This window comes from Saccopteryx bilineata, chromosome 9, assembly GCF_036850765.1.
Source record: "Saccopteryx bilineata isolate mSacBil1 chromosome 9, mSacBil1_pri_phased_curated, whole genome shotgun sequence".
NCBI classification, from domain to species: domain Eukaryota; kingdom Metazoa; phylum Chordata; class Mammalia; order Chiroptera; family Emballonuridae; genus Saccopteryx; species Saccopteryx bilineata.
Genome location: NC_089498.1, coordinates 12,271,963 through 12,289,384, shown reverse-complemented (window position 1 = coordinate 12,289,384; position 17,422 = coordinate 12,271,963). Strand labels below are relative to the sequence as shown.

The 17,422-nt window shown below is 43.3% G+C and overlaps 1 non-coding gene across 1 annotated transcript; it reads right to left on the bottom strand.

The window, feature by feature from the left end:
* Positions 1 to 11,932: 11,932 nt before the first annotated feature.
* Positions 11,933 to 12,146, bottom strand: LOC136313718 (small nucleolar RNA U3). The gene has a single exon (XR_010727173.1). It is a non-coding gene; the product is annotated as a small nucleolar RNA U3 (small nucleolar RNA).
* Between the last annotated feature and the right edge of the window lie 5,276 nt (positions 12,147 to 17,422).

The window sequence follows — 17,422 nt, the reverse complement described above, 5'->3', positions numbered from 1 at the left end:
TGCACCTCCAAGGCCCACGTCCTGGGCCGGCCCGACACAAAGCCAAATCCGACACAGCAGGAGCCCTGGAGAGACAGAGTTTCATAAATTTTTACTCTTGAGTTGCACCGTACCATAGGCTAGCTAGCCACTAGCTACATATAGCTACTTAATGTAAACTGTAAGCAAAATAAAATAGAACTAAAAAATTTAGTTCTTCTGTCTGACTCACCAATCTCAAATGCTTGTAGCCACATGGACTGGTGGTTACCATGCAGGATAGGGCCAATAGAGTGTAATTTCTGTATGGCAGAAGGTTTTACTGGTTACCACTGCATTAGAGAACTACATTTAAGAACCAGAGCCCTTAAATCAGAGCGGCCCATGGTAGCTATGCCTCTGTGGGAAGGATACTGAACCCTCTCTACCTCAGTTCCTAATTTGTCTATCTGTTAAATGACTCTAATTATGATACTTGCTTCTGAGAGCAAGGACTATTTTAGCTAATGTAAATATTTTGAGCACCTGCTTACTATAAAACTCAGTATTATTGAGTATATATAAAGTTATTGTCACAGATATCACTAAGGACGTTACTTATCTCTCTAAAACCATGAGAGTTATGATATAAAGCCTGAAAGGCCAGGATCCCCTTTCCTATTTAAAGATGAGAACACATTAATACTTTGAGAAATTACCCACATACATCAGATTTACGTGAGTGGGATATCGAACACACAATTCACACTCAATACCTGGGCTCCTTGTCACCTGCTCGACCACCCTGACACAAATCTGTTGTCATTTTCCATCCAAGATATAATACAATGTGTTATAATCTATATAATAAGACTTTATTATATAAGTAAACCATATGGTAAATAATAATAAGTGGGGAAAGAAAGCAAACTAGAAACAAACGCTATACAGGTTATTTATGGAGAAGAGAGCTACTTAAATTTGGCTTGGCTGTCACAGAGCTAATTGAAAGAAGACTTTCCCACCCATATCTTTTCAATTGTGCTCACCAGTTAATAGGCTGGTTCCATCCGGCACATAAACATGAGGTTATATTTAAAAGGCTGGGATAGATCCTCCTCAATGGAAGGCACTGGAAGGGAATAATAAAAGGGCCCCAGGGGTCTTTTACACAATATTGACCAAACGGATCCCGTGGGTGAGTCAGAGACACTCTGTGGAGCCACTCTGCATTGATCTTAAAGCAATGCATTGAGTAAGATATCTTAAAGTACCCCATAGATTGAGTGAGTGAAATCCACCTAGAGATGTAGATTGTTAGGTCGCTTAACTGGGATAGTGCATTGGGAAGTACTGTGCTACCAGAACTACCATACATACATGTTTCGTTCATGTGATAATTTCGTTTGTTCCTCATAGAAAACTAGTCAGATACCGCTGTGATGCTGATGGGCCACTTTCTCACATGTGTATTAATGAATATTAAGGAATTCTTGGATGCCTATTCTAATCCTGGGACTTTCAACTTAATATGAATACATGTAGAAGTAAAATAATAATAAAAAAATAATAATAAGCAAAGCAAAACAAAAGCAATGAGTTAATAGATAGGTTTGATTCTGGTACTAATTAACTCTGTTAACATTAGCATAAGCTTGTGATTCAATGCGCTGAGGCTCAGTATTCCTATTGGGATAATTCCACCTACCTCTTTTTAGTGAGAATTAAACTAATAGATGATGAATATTGAGCACTTCTTACATTGTACATATTATATCACTTAATTAGAAATAAAATCATGAAGAAATAAAATATGTGACCTTTGCAGAAACCTTAGATAGTATGATCAGCTCTTATTTGCAGGTGAGAGAGCTGAAGAAAACCAATCTAAAACAGCATGTCCAAGAGTGTGGTGGTTACCAAGGGAGGAGGGGAGGGGAGAGAGGGAGGAGGTGGAGGGCGGGAAACGGCACCAAGAAAACCTGATAGAAGGTGATGGAGGACAATCTGACTTTGGGTGAGGGGTATGCAACATAATTGAATGTCAAAATAACCTGGAGATGTTTTCTCTGAACATATGTACCCTGATTGATCAATGTCACCCCATTAAAATTAATCAAAAACAAAAACAACACGTCCAAGCTCCAAACTCCAAGCTGTCATAATGACAACTGGTAAAACTGACCACTTCTATCAAGATCTGCTACATACCTTCCATGGCCATTAGTGTTTAATGTTGCTACAAGGCTGTATTAAATACATTCTAATATAATACTAAAAATGACATCTATATTCTACATGTCTGCAGATAAGTTAAAACTATGAAAAAAAAACTATATGAACTCCAGACTTGTATCCAAATGTTTCCATGGCATCTAGTCTTGCAAATCTAATTATCATCTCATAATTAATATTCCTAAAACTGAACTCTTGATCTTAGCCTCCTCTAACCTCTACCATCTGCTCTTGCATCATCTTTTTCTATCATTCTGCCTGGAAATTCCCTCCCACCAGTTGCTCAAGCCAACACCTTGGAGTTATCCTTGACTTTTCTCTTCCTCTTACACCCCATATCCAATGGCTCAGAACATTTGGTCAGGGTTACCATCAAAATATATCAAGAATGCAGTCACTCTACACTTCCTAACTAATCTCTCTACCTCTTCTCTTTCATCTGTCCTCAGCACAAAAGCCAGAATGGCTCTCTCATCTCTGTGAAAAAGCCAAAACCCTTAGCAGCATTATAAGGCTCTCCGTCATCTGACCACTCAATGAATTCTGCATCCTCAAATTGTAGGACTCCCCCTGGCTTGCTCTGCTCTAACGGTACTGATCTCCTCCGTGTTCCATCAACAACCGAGACCTGCTCCTACTTCAGAGCTCTGCATTCCTCTGCCTTGAATATCCTCTTTTCAATTATCCATTAAGACTAAAATTACACCCCCTTCAAATGTTTGCTCATACCATCCTACAGAGCATTTCCTTTACTACCTTATTGAAAATTGCAATCGCTTTTACTCATGCACACATTCCTTATTCTTCTTTTCAGTCTTATTTTTCTCCATAGTATGTCTTTGTTCCCTCTGCGGACAAGGGTAAGATATGACCGAATAGGCTAACATAGGCCAAGACCTGATATGATATTTACTCTCTCTCTCCCCTTACTGAAATTGAATCTCCAGGTGGGCTGAAATTTGTATGTTTTGTTACCATCTTTTCCACAATGCCTAGAGTATAAGAATAGATGCGTTTAATAAGTAATTGTTGAAGAAACGAATGAATCCAACAAGGGGAAAAGGTCTTCTCATGGTAGAATGCTCTTTTATTCTATTTTTTTTCTCTTAAACAAGCAATAATTGTTTATAATTAAATGCTATGTTTGCTTACATGGTAGATTTTATTTTTGAGTTTCCAACACCATCCCTGTAATCTTTTTATTTCTCCATTTCTTCTTTTGATTTCAGGAGCTCCGCTTGTGGCAAGCATTGACAGAATTTAACAATGTTATTGTTTGAAAGCAAACGTTTAATGATAAATGGAGCAACAGTTAATGGTTTGCTTGTAGTGGTCAGAGCAGCATGGGGCAATCATTCACTGGGGGCCTTTCACGGATTACAGACCATGATTGATCCTTCATTTGTGTTGGTTTATGTCACCCTCAGAAAATCCCTATGAAATATCCATAATGAACAGAGATAGAAACTGACATTCAGAGCTGGAGATATTGGCTCGGGGTTACAGAACCAGAAACTGTGACCTGGGAATGGTAATACTGACAATTCATTTCCATATATCAATAGTTCACAGTGTCTTTATTTCCAAAAAAATTAAAGTACAAAATATTGAAAAATGATTTAATGGTTTTGATATATACGTGTTAACATAACTATCGTATAGATTAAACATAATCAGGATTACAATGTTTCCACACTTACTATATAGTGTGTCCTTAAAGTCATGGTGCACTTTAGACCGGTCACAGGAAAGCAACAAAAGACGATAGAAATGTAAAATTTGCACCAAATAAAAGGAGAACTCTCCCAGTTTCATACCTATTCGGTGCAGTTCAATGTGGGCTCACGCACAGATTTTTTAGGGCTCCTTAGGTACCTATCCCGTATAGCCTCTACAGACTCGTCACTGACTGATGGTCTACCAGAACGGGGTTTCTCCACCAAACTGGTTTCCTTCAACTGCTTATCCCACCAAGTAATGTTATTCCTATGTGGTGGCGCTTCGTTATAAACGCGTCAATATTCACGTTGTACTTTAGTCACGGATTCGAATTTAGCAAGCCACAGAACACAGTGAACTTTCCTCTGTACCGTCCACACCTCAACTGGCATGGCCGTGGGCTGCTCCACTGTATACATGGTGTTACGTCATCATCTGCGCATGCGCACATGCTGCCACATCATCCTACAGAAACTGGGAGGGTTTTCCTTTTATTTGGGGCAGATTTCACATTTCTATCGTCTTTTGTTGCTTTCCTGTGACCGGTCAAAAGTGCACCATGACTTTACAGACACACTGTATATAGCCAAGTTTTAAAAATAGTTCACAGCTCTCAAGCGAACTCCTCTTTTTTGATTTAACAATACCTTATTCTTTGCCTGTGTTTTTGTTTTTGTTTTGTTTTGTTTGCTGCTGCTGAAGGTCTTGCAGGGTAAGTAAGTGACTCTTGACACAGCCTGACTTTCTTTCGGAAGAACGGCGTGGCTGCTGGGAAAGGATGCATGATCGCTCCCTGCCTTCTTTAGGTATGTTTGGCATTGCTGCTGGGAAAGGGTGCATGATCACTCCCTGCCTTCTTTAGGTATGTTTGGCATTGCTGCTGGGAAAGGGTGCATGATCACTCCCTGCCTTCTTTAGGTATGTTTGCGGGACTCCTCAGGGAGGCTTTGAAATTCTGACACTCCGTGGAAGTGCTGTGTGTTTGCCAAAAATATTCTTTGTTGGGGAGGCTGAGGACTGTTTTATTTACTTATGGACACAGCATGGTTTACAGCTTCCCAGAGCGAGGAAAACAAAACAGGGACATAACAAAAGCAGGATTGAAACCAGAGAGTTGGTAAAATAACTTTAGTTTGTAAAAAAAAAAAAAAGAAAAGAGACTGGGAAAGTTGAACACACCATAAGAATTAATCAGGCTGGCCTGACCAGGCGGTGGCACAGTGGACAGAGCATTGGTCTGGGATGCTGAGGACCCAGATTTGAAACCCCAAGGTTGCCAGTTTGAGTGTGGGCTCACTAGCTAGAGCGCGGGGTCATAGTCATGACCACATGGTCACTGGCTTGAAGCCCAAGGGCACATATGAGAAAGCAATCAACAAACAACTAAGGTGCTGCTACGAAGAATTGATGCTTCTCATCTCTTTCCCTTCCTGCCTTTCTGTCCCTCTCTCTCTCTTTTGCAGAAGTGAGAAGATTGCTGAAGGTAGAAACATTGTTTACTGGACCATGGTTACAATTCTGCTCAGTTTCAAATTCTCAGTAGGTTTTTCTTCTCCTTTAAGCTCTTGCTCCCCTAGTCATACTCTAGTCATACTACGGACTTTTAGAATACTGTAAACTAGGAAGCTTTTTAAAAGTAATTCTAATGAAATTTCCGATTGCTGATCAAATACTTAGCATTTGATTAATAATGACAAATTTTCTATTAATTCTCAATTTATCAAGTGTAGCATGCTAAAATCCTCTAAAGTGCAAGCTTAGGCCAAGATGGAGTCAAGGTTTTCACTAAAAACAACAAATAAAAATTATTAACATGTATTTCTCTAACATCGCATTAGGTATCACAGGACAGCGACACCTAAGACAGGTAAACTCTATGATGGACCCCCGGGTTATGATCTAGGAGGCTTCCCAGACTGTAGTGCTGTATCAGAAGACCCAGTCAGAGCCCAGCAATCCCACTGAGCTGAGAGATGGATCTGAGAGTCTGGGAAGTGTAGTGTAAGACCTAAAATTAAGCGCTACCTTTATATCTGGTGAACCCGAGAGAGCCGTAAATGGTATAACCACCACAAGTTACCCTCCCAATTCTGCTCCTTTTCATGGGGTGCTTTAGTCAACAGCCTTCCTCATCAAGGGGCTCTGGCACAGTTTTGATTTATCCTTGACTAGTGAGTTTCAGTTCCCTGACAGCTCAGAAAAGGATCAAACAAGCCAACGCCAGCCCCCTGCAGAAAGGGTCACCACAGCCTCTTATTACGGTGAAGCTTGCCTTTGCCCCTGGTTATTTACTGTCCTTGAGTGCCATCTCCATCTGGGTACTGTGCCCTAGGTTGACTGTGAATATGTGTGACTAATAACACGTGACTACGGCCCATCTCGTTCGTCCAGTGTTGGGTGGCACGTGTATGTGCTTACCCTTATAACTCCAGGGTGCAAGTTCCTTTCTCACTGATGGGATGGGTAAGAAGTATTTAAAAGAGGGAGAGCAAGATGGGAAAGCTTTGCAGGTCAAAATCCCAGAGAGGCCTGATATGCACAGAAAAAAAAAAAGCAATGTGAGATCTACTGAGCATTTTTTCAAGTCTTTGACTCATTACTGAAAACACACAGGAGAGAAACTTCTTGAGGGAAAGAATCATGCAGACAAAACTGAAACAATCTCACAATTTACAGGAAATCAGATAGAGTGCTTAGAAAACTCAGTAGAATCTTAGTTGGGGGTCAATTTATACATATATTAGTCTCATCTAATGCTACTCTGCATAGCTTAGAAGCAACCTCAAAAGTATTTCCCTTTCCCAAGTGACCGTGTCCCAGAACAAAGCTCAAGAAGATTTTAGATATACAAAAATTATCCAGTAACCAAGAAGTTAAAAGTCACAATGTATGACATCCCATCAAAAACTACCGGGTAAGCAAAGAATCAGGAAAGTTTAACCCATAGAGATGAATCAATCAATAGAAACAGACCATGGACTATTCCAGATAATAGCATTATTAAATGAGACATTAAAACTGCCATGATTATACTTCTACGTTCAAGAGGAAAGGGAACATATTAAGCATGTTAAGTAGAACATGAATAATACTTTTAAAACTGAACTTCTAGATGTGAAAACTATACTGTCTACTAACATGATAAAACACCAGTTTACATAAACCACACAGCAGATACTACAGAAAAAAACAAAACACAACCGGTGAACTAAAGCCATTCGAGTAAAAAAAAAATAGTTTGGGAAGGAGGGATAGAGTATAAAAAAAATATTGAGAAAATAATGACAAAATTGTTTCCAAAGTTGATGGAAATTATACCCTTCCCCATCTAAGAAGTTCAGCGAATCCCAAGCACAGGAAACATACGTCTTAAATTTCTCTAAACTGTGATAAAGAAAAAGTTTTAAAAACAGCTGGAGAAAGATAATGTTTTGAACCAAAGCAAGAATATAATAATAGAATTCTCACTGGAAACAAGACAAGTCAGAAGAGAACAGAATACAATTCTACTAAAAGAAAACACTGTTGATCTAGAATTTACAACATAGCAAAATAAGCCTCCAAACATGATGGTGAAATAAAGACTTCCTTAGATCTATAAATGGGTAAGGAACACATGGCCGGCAGACCTGTGCTACAAAAACCTGTTTAAGTAGTTTTTCTTGCAGAAGAAAAGTTATGCCAGATGAAAGTCTATATGTATACACAAAGCAATGAAGGACAACCAAAACTGTGAAAATGTGGGTACTCATAACTTATTTTCCTTTGCTCTTTGATCCGCATAAAATTAGTTGACTGCTGATAATAAAAAAAATAATAATATGGTATGGTGAGGCTTATAATATATTTAGGAGTTAAATGCATGATGACAGTATGATAAAGGCCAGTGGAAAAGAGGGGACAATAAAGTATATGTTGTTATGGTCTTACGCTGTACATGAAGCCAAATAATATTAAGTTATATAAAGGGTGCAATTAGGAGACAAAGAAAGAAAGCTCTTCCTTTACTGTGCCCCTGAACTTGATACTTCCTGGATGTATAAGGAAGCCTTGTTCTTCAATCATGCACACAGATGGTGTTCTGTAGAAGCAACCTAATTCTACTTTCTGCTATGAATTGTAAAGCCAGTTCCAACGAAATGGAAGCCTCATTAAACCGTACAGACAGCATATTTGATTGAAGGAATGAAACCAAACTGCATTTATTCATATTTGAAATTTTCTTGTTATTGCTTTTATTGATTGAGTAGCACAATTTGATTTTTTTTTTTGTATTGGCTTACACATTTCTCATCTAAGTCTTTTTAGAATCTTCATGAAAATTCTGTTTTAATGATATGCCCACTTCTGTCTTTAAATCCAAGGGGGAAAGCATATGATTTTGATAAACAGACAACTGACTCTTTGAACTTTTACAGTGTAGCTCTGTGATCAGTATTACTACGGAAGTTGCTCTATTTGGGTCTTTTGAATCCAGAGAAAAACTGCTTATGTTGAGATCTCCTGCCTGACCTGTGGTGGCACAGTGGAGGAAGAATCGGCTTTCGGGGGCTGAGGTCACCCTGTTGAAACCCTGGGCTTGTCTGGTCAAGGCACATATGGTAATTGATGCTGTCTGCTTCTCCCTCCCTTCTCTCTCTCTCCCTCCCCTGATGCTTTCTGCTTCTCCCTCCCTTCTTTCTCCCTCCCTTCTCTCTCCCCCCCCCCCTCTAGAAATAATTTTTTTTTTTTTGTATTTTTCTGGAGCTGGAAACTGGGAGAGACAGTCAGACAGACTCCCGCATGCGTCCGACCGGGATCCACCCAGCACGCCCATCAGGGGCGATGCTCTGCCCACCAGGGGGCGATGCTCTGCCCCTCCGGGGGCGTCGCTCTGTTGCAACCAGAGCCACTCCAGTGCCTGGGGCAGAGGCCAAGGAGCCATCTCCAGCGCCCGGGCCATCTTTGCTCCAATGGAGCCTCGGCTGCAGGAAGGGAAGAGAGAGACAGAGAGGAAGGGGGGGGGTGGAGAAGCAAATGGGCGCTTCTCCTATGTGTCCTGGCCGGGAATCGAACCCGGGTCCCCCGCACGCCAGGCCGACGCTCTACCGCTGAGCCAACCGGCCAGGGCCTTAGAAATAATTTTTAAAAATCTTAAAAATAAAAAGGAGAAACCTCTTGGAATGTCTCTTCTTCATAATCGACAGATGATATGTTTATTATTTCTGAAAAAAATAAAATTAATTCCTATTCTCTTATGAAATAAGATAGAAAAAACTTTCATTTTTCCTTATATCTGATACTGCATATATAGCAAAAAAAAAAAAAAAAAGATACCCGTTCCTGTAAAATATTACAAGCATTTTGAATAATGGAAGCCATATCACATAGGAACATAGAATGAACTTCAGGTATGTATCTTTTGGGAAACAAGGAAAAAAATACTCCAGGAAGAAAATGACAGTTGCAGAAATCTCCCTCTCGCCTCCATTCCCATCCAGGTTCCTGAGTGCTAAGTATGTGCTTGTGTCTGTCTGAGGGTGAGAATACAGCCTTAGGGCAGAGTCGGGCTTTAGATGCTGACCGTGCATGACTGTCCGACGTTAAAGAAATTCTAATGACATGCTATTGCAGGAATTAAATATAAATATTTTCCTTAAAATAAATCTCTAAGAATTGCTAAAGTATAATCTAGGTATTGAGACTAATAAGTATTAGTAATATGGAAATAATTCAGAATGACTTTTCATAGAGGTTAAATACAGATTCTGAGATTTCTTTACAGACATCTGTTAGATATAACTTTGAAATTTACCTTCAGATAATAAGAAAAATCAATGAGGCCCATAGAAAGAAATTGTAGTAGTCTTGATTCCCTTAGGGGAAAAACACAAATTACCTGGTTTTCTTTCTAGATATATTGTAAGATGGAATTGGAGAGGCTAAAGAAATGTCTGGCCTGACCAGGTAGTGGTGCAGTGGAAAGAGCATGGGCCTGGGATGTTGAGGACCCAGCTTTGAAACCCTGAGGATGCTGGCTTCAGTGCGGGTGGCTGACCTGTGCGTGGGATCATAGACAAGACCCCATGGTTGCTGGCTTGAGTCCAAAGGGCACTGGCTTGAAGCCCAAGGTCACTGGCGTGGCTAGAGCCCTCACCCCTTTCCTGGTCACGGCATGTATGAGAAGCCATCGATGAACAGCTAAGGAGCCACAACTATGAGTTGATGCTTCTCATCTCTCTCCCTTCCTGTCTGTCCCTCTCTCTCTCTCACTCGCAAAAAAAGGAAAAAAAAAAAGAAAAAGAAATGTCTGACTAGAGGCTGAACATTTCAAGTTCAAAATTTATTATAGGTGGCTGCTTCAAATAAAACTCCATGACTCTATGACAAAGAAAAGAAGTTTATATATTTATATTGTCTTTAGTTTGTTATTTAACTGTAAAATCATTTAATCCCTCTTTCCCCAGCAATAAACATACCCACACACTCAGTGTTGAAGCTCTTTTCAAACAGATCACGGACAGAACAGCTAACCCAGTCATGGCAGTCATGCAGCCCTAGAATAAAAGGACTGAACTTTCCCGGTGATCAGCATCAACCTTCCGATAACCCTCACCTTGTCTAAAAATATAAACCTGCTAAGCCAAACATAGGATTTGATTTATTTGGTTATTATCTAGTAAATAGGTTATCAAAATTCACATTATAATTAAAGAGAACAACAACCAAAAAAAAAAAAAATCAACTAACCCCAAAGCCTCATGCCCTTCTCCAGGATTATTTCAACAAGCACCAAAGCTAAAAACAAACAAACAAACAAACAAAAGCAAGAGTATTCAAATACCAAACTCTATAGAATAAATGAAGACATCAAAAAAGTGAAAAAGACAATTTTAAAAAGGCACTTGACCCTGATTTCAGAAACCAGAAGACCATGCAAGCTGTGAAGAGCATGCCAGCGGGCTTCTGAGGCCTAACAGAGCCTTCACGATTCTTAGCTTATTTTGTGCATAGTAGCATACATTTCTAAAAGCCTCATGCATTTCGGGAACTAAATCAACAAGGCCATTAGGATTATAATACACATGCATAAAATTTGATATATTTAAAGGAAAGCCTCGCTCTGAAGTTCCCAGCTAACCAAACAAGGCAAAGGGTAGGAGATGCTGGACCCAGGGAGGCCAGGGCAGAACGGGGGAGTCGTGCTCTGAACACAGAACTGCACAAGGGCAATGCTACGCCACTTGCCTGACCGAGTCTGAAGACTGTGTTTTCAATTATGAAGACGGAGTCATCAGGATCAACTATTTGTAGGTGTGATCACCAAACTAGCATCCCGCTGAGCCTTGTTTGACTGTGTGAAATTAATAGTTGAGCGTGAACTTTCTGTATGTATGTACATTATGTCTCTGTGTATGCATGTATGTAAACGCATGTGTCTGCAGGCATGTCTACATGTGCATATCATTATGTACATGGATACACATATATATGCATGTATTTAGCCTGGGGTAAGAAATTAGGTAGAACATCTAAATTTGGCCATTTCTTAGGTAAATCTCGGCCAAGAAAGAGTGGCCCACGATGAAGAAACATAAATACCGTGATATGCCACATAGGTAAGTATGTATGTAGGAGACATTACCCATGTCAAGATGCTTTATTTTTTTTTATTTATTTATTTTTACAGAGACGGAGAGAGAGTCAGAGAGAGGGATAGGTAGGGACAGAGAGACACAGGAATGGAGAGAGATGAGAAGCATCAATCATCAGTTTTTCGTTGTGACACCTTAGTTGTTCATTGATTGCTTTCTCATATGTGCCTTGACCGTGGGCCTTCAGCAGACCAAGTAACCCTAGCTCAAGCCAGCGACCTTGGGTCCAAGCTGGTGAGATTTTGCTCAAACCAGATGAATTCGCGTTCAAGCTGGTGACCTCGGGGTCTTGAACCTGGGTCCTTCCGCATCCCAGTCCGACACTCTATCCACTGCGCCACTGCCTGGTCAGGCGAGATGCTTGATTATTATTATTTTTTTTTTTTACCACTCAGACTGCGTTCTCTCCCTCTTACTCTCCCAAAGGAAGAGAAGAACGATCATCAATGAAAAAAGGCAGTTGCACAAGTAACACCAAGAGCCGGCTTCACGCTCAGGAGAGAACACTGTAACTCCTCCTCGTGGTTTCGGGTACTCTACACGATCAGAGAAACTTCTCTAGTAACCAACTATAGAAATGATCCCTGAAAGTATAGCCTTGAGATGCTTGATTTTTTAACAATTCACTAACATCCAAAAGTCCCATGCATTCATCTAGCCATACATTGACACACAATCCTGGGTCCCTCAGAGATGTTGTATAAATACTTCAGGCAAGAGCTCCCCCACATCTTTTCAGGTGAGACACACTCGGAAAAAAAGTTCTCTTCCAAAAATGCTCCCAGGAAATTTCTACAGATGAATTCCTGAAAGGGGCTTGATGAGAATGCTTCATTATAATTGAAGAAAATTTTCCTAATACCTTAACAAGTGGAGACTATTTCACTACAATCAGCAGTCTGCCTCTCAGCTTTTCTATTAGAATGTTTTTATGATGGAGACATTTCTTGTGATAATCTCCTGTGATTATTAGGTTCTAGATAGGTAAAATATTTTGCAATTTGATATCATTGCCGTCATAAAATATATATATATATGTATATATAAATAGACACATACATGTTCAAGATATACTTTAAAAGGTGGCAATTGTAACAAAAGACGCTTAAAAGAAATTTTAAAAGAATAACACTAACAAAAAAGTATTTTAACAATAAAGGCATTTAACTAGCCCCCCAATTCTAGTTCCCTTCCCTGGGGGTACCCTAAAAAAGTTTCAGGGTATGTTTTTCCAGAAAACAAGTAAACAGAAACATGTCATTGTTGGGAATTATTTTCAACATATTTTTCTTTTGCTCATTTGTTCTTGTTTTTTTTTTAAGCTCCTCGTCATTTGCGATGTGTGTTTTTGTCACTCCTGGCAGGCCCCGCGCCTCTGGCCCCTTACAGAGTTTATCGTTCGAGCATGAAAACGAGCAGAAATCGCAGGAGGAGCCAAACTCGCCATGAAACAACACCCAAGAGAAATCAAAACACGTGTTCCTCTTTTACCTCTTAAAGAATTGCCCCAAATGTTTTTTAATGACTTGAGTCATGGATCCTTACAGTAATGGGCGGGCAGGTGTCCATTGTGGAGGAGATGGGGCAAAAGTTCTTCGGAGCTGCAACTCAACCAGGGCTGAACGGGTCCATGTCATTGTTTGTGGAGGCTGCCTGAGCAAGGTCACACCCTGCCTTAGCTCTGTTACCCTGGAGGGGAAGGAAACCACCTGAGCTATTACCAGGGGGCAGGGCAAGGCGGGGTGGGGGGGCGACAGCCCTCAGGGCAGCAGCACAAGTGGCAGTTTCTCCGTGGATGGGTCCTAAACCAACTGTATAAAAAGAACAGGTGACTGGCTTATGTCACTTAGCATAATACTCTTCAAGTCCATCCATGCTGTCCAGAGGTGGATTAAGGTCCGTTGAGGCCCCGGGCGCAGAAGAAAATATTGGGCCCCTTACATTAGAAAAAAGTGTCAAACTGGGGTTTTGTGGGGCCCTTCAGAAGGTGGGGCCCTTCAGAAGTTGGGGCCCAGGGCGCGCGCCTGGTGCGCCGGCCATTAAATCCGCCTCTGATGCTGTCCACAGTGGGAAGATTTACTTTCTTACAGCGGAGCAGTGTTCCGTTGTGTAAACGTGAAGACCAATACCACATGCTTTCACTTACGTGTGGAATCTAACTGAGGCCGGACAGTAAGAAGCTAGGAAAGCTCCCTGGCAAGTAGAATGGGGAAACTGAGGCAGAGAGCGGAACACCCTGGCCGAGAACTTTACAGCCAGACGCAGAAGGTCGCCTCCTTGGAGATGACACCTAGGCCTCAGCTGTATTTCAGCTTCGGGCCCAGAAAAGCAGCAGAACCAGGTGGGCGATGGCGGGACCAGCTGCGATGACAGGTGATGACCCTGACACTGACCAATCCGTGGAGACCACAGCCCTGAACGGGCGCATGTGGAAAAGCTGATCAAGATTCTATTGCAATCCTCCCCTAAACTGCCAGTCTTTTTTCTTTTTAAGACTTTATTCATTTTAGAGAGAAGAGAGATGGGGGGTTGGAATCAAGGGGGGGGGACAGGAAGCATCAACTCCCATATGTGCTTTAACCAGGCAAACCCAGGGCCTCGAACCGGCAACCTCAGCGTTCCAGGTTGATGCTTTGTCCACTGGGCCACCACAGGTCAGGCGAAACTCCCAGTATTAAGAGACCCGGCCGCTCTCCCACCTGATAGCACTCCCAGGCCTCTCCCTGCCCCCACCTCCTCTCCCCCCCTCCCCTCCCCAACAGGCAGGCATCTCCTACACTTGAAGGCTCCCCACTAGACTTGCGACCAGGAGAGTAATGGACTGCGGCAGCTCGTCCTGGGCTAACCACCCCCCCCGAAACGGTTTCCCAGCTCCCCTCTTCTGACTTCCCCTTGTGGGCTCCTTTCTTCCCCATAAGTTTCCTGGAGAGAAGCACCTGCCTAGGCTTCTCTCGCTGCTGCTGCTGCTTCTATTCCAGGTCCTTCCTCGCTCCCTGTGCCCAGCTTTAACAAGCTGACCTTCAAAATCACCTGGACTCCTGTTGGGAAGTTTTTCCTGCACAGAGTTAAGAAGCCCACACCCTACCGGCCAGCTTAGCAGACCCAAAGGGCCAGGCCCCCTCGCCGGTGACATAATGAACCGAAGAAACTAACACCACAGAAACAGACTCACGGACACAGATACAGATACAGATACAGATACAGACTGTTTGCTGCCAGAGGGAGGGGGGCTATGGAGACTGGGTGGAAAAGGTGAGGAGGTGAAGCAAAAACAAAACCCTCAGAGACACAAACAACAGTGTGGGGGTCACAGGAGGGCAGGGGGTGGGGGAGGCAGAAGAGGGTAGAGGGGGAGTAATGGATATGGAGGGAGACCTGCCTTGGGGTGGTGAGCACAATACAACATACGGATAATGTATCATAGAATTGTACGCCTAAAACCTGTATAAATTTATTAACCAACGTCACCCCGATAAATTCAACAACAAAAAACCCCAGGTGATATTTATTTAATGTGTGTGTGTGAGGCCGACCTGCTGGCCCCTGATGTCGGACTTCCCGCCTCCACCATGTCCCAGGTTCTAGCGGGCACCGGCAAGGGACCCTGGACTCCCCTGCGCCCGAGGACACGCCAATCTGCAGCAGCGTGTACAACCACACCCGCCGAAGAAAACCTAGTAACTGGGCAACGCCTACTGTTCCGAGAATGAGAGAGGCCCCCCTCTTCCCACCGCCCCCCAGCACGGCCACTCAGTCCGTCCAGAGTCCCAACTCCACATTGTGCACCCCAACCTTACTTGCACCTGAAACAATGAGCCACCAGAACATGCAGGTTCGAAAAGCAACAGGGCTCCCGTCCACGAGACCCACGAGGCAATAAATATATACATAACGCACAGAGAAAGGCTCTTGAGAGCCGGCCATGCAGACTTACTGGCCCCAGGACTTGGCACGGAGGGGACAGCTGACAGTGGGTGCAGACTGCAGAGGGACAAGGCTCACTGGTTGGTTTCAAGGCTTCAGAAAGAGCCTGACGGCCAGGCATCAAACTTCACACACATCTAGGGCCCTGCCACGCCCTCAGCCTCCTCCAGCAGGTGGGGGACCTGTTTACCTCCAGGTTCCCTTCAGCACCACCCCCCACGCCCTGCTCGCCCCCCGCCCCCCCCCCCCCCCCCCCCCCCCCCCCCCCGCCTGCGCAGGTGCTGTCCATCCTGGGACCTCTTCCACACGAAGATGTTAAGAAGGCAATGTGCTGACTATCGCATTTGTTACAGGACTCAGAGCGTGAGGGCTTTCTCAATGGTTCTCAGAACTATTTACGGCCTTGTTAAGTCCAGAGAGACTGCGAGAATGATTTCAATAATTATTCAAATCAGAAGGAACTGATTTCTGTAGGTTCTGCTGGCCCTACAGAGTTTACTTGGTACTTTAAATGGAATGATAGGAATTGGGTAAATGCAAAGTTAGGCAGGTCCCTCCCATTTTTCTGATTCGCTTGATCATAGAAAGACCCAGAGGACGCTTCCCAAAATGTTTCAGACTTGTACGACCGGGACCGTTTGTTCTCGTCGCTTTGAGAAAGGCAGGAACTTGATGACGGGCAGTCTATTGTGTCCCTTGGTCAGCCCTGGGTAAGATTCCTGGCACCTGAGACCCCCACTCCCCAGCTCCATCGCTTTGTCTGGTCCAGCCCTGCCCACCATTCTATCCACTGCCAGTGACTCGATTCAGGAAGCTTTCTCTGAGGTGGGAGGTGCTCTAGTTCCCTAAATGCAACTTGTCACAACTGCAGATTGTTAACTTTATCAACTAATGCCACCCCAGTACATTTTATAAAAAATAATAAACATTTCAGAATAAAAAAATTTTTTAAAATATATTTTGTTCTCATTTTCCCTCTCCCTTCCTATTTGGACCATCTCCCTTCCCTCCTCCTGCTGCCCCTGGCCCCAGCTGAGGGGCCCAGATACTCCTGACCTCGCCTCTCAGCAGTGAGGACCAGTCCATAATGCTCCAGAATGTGGCAACCACATCCATCAAGAGTCAGGGAATGTCTGAGCCCGCCCTAAAGAGCTTCCGGTTTAGGTCTGCCACCTTACCCAGATCGAGTCCCTGGAGCCGGGAGTGCTGACCCACCTGGCAAGGGAGGGAATCTAACATTCCTCCTGTCCCTATGGGAATTCCAGACCCGCAGTCACAGCATGGACAGTCTGGCAGCCACCGTCCAGGCCCCTGGATGCTGTGTTACTAGCACAGGCCGAGTTTGTAACGCCTGCCTCAATGGCGTGGCGCTGCTACTGTCCCGCTGTGATGAGTCGCGGCTGCAGCTTCCCTGTTCGTCAGGAAGCTACTGTACACGCGGCGGGCACACAGAGATCATCAAACATTTGGCAAAGCTCATGGACAACATGCAGGTGCCCATGGACCAAGCCAGCATCCTGTGGCTCATCGGTGAGTACTATGCCATTGTGTCCAGGATGGCACCTGATGACCCAAGAAAAGTGGCCAAGCCCTTCACAGCGGAGGGAGTCATCCACCAGGCAGCCAAGTGCTACCTGGTCAGTTCTAAGCAGACCGAGCTGCTGACTCAGGATGAAGGTCAAGTATGACCGGAACTGTGAGATCCCTGAGGGAGTGGACTTCACCTGTCGTCCCTTCTGAGCAGGGAGGGGCCCTTGGCCCCCGCCCCAAGAAGCTCTCTATTGGGCATCCAAACCCGCCCTACTATGCAGATGAAGTCTTACAGAACTGTACGCCTGAGACCCACATAATTGTACTAACCAGTGTCACCCCCATAAAGTGAATAGAAATGTAAAAAATAAATAAATAAATAAAAATTTCAAAATAAAACCCTGAATAAAGTCTAAATAACC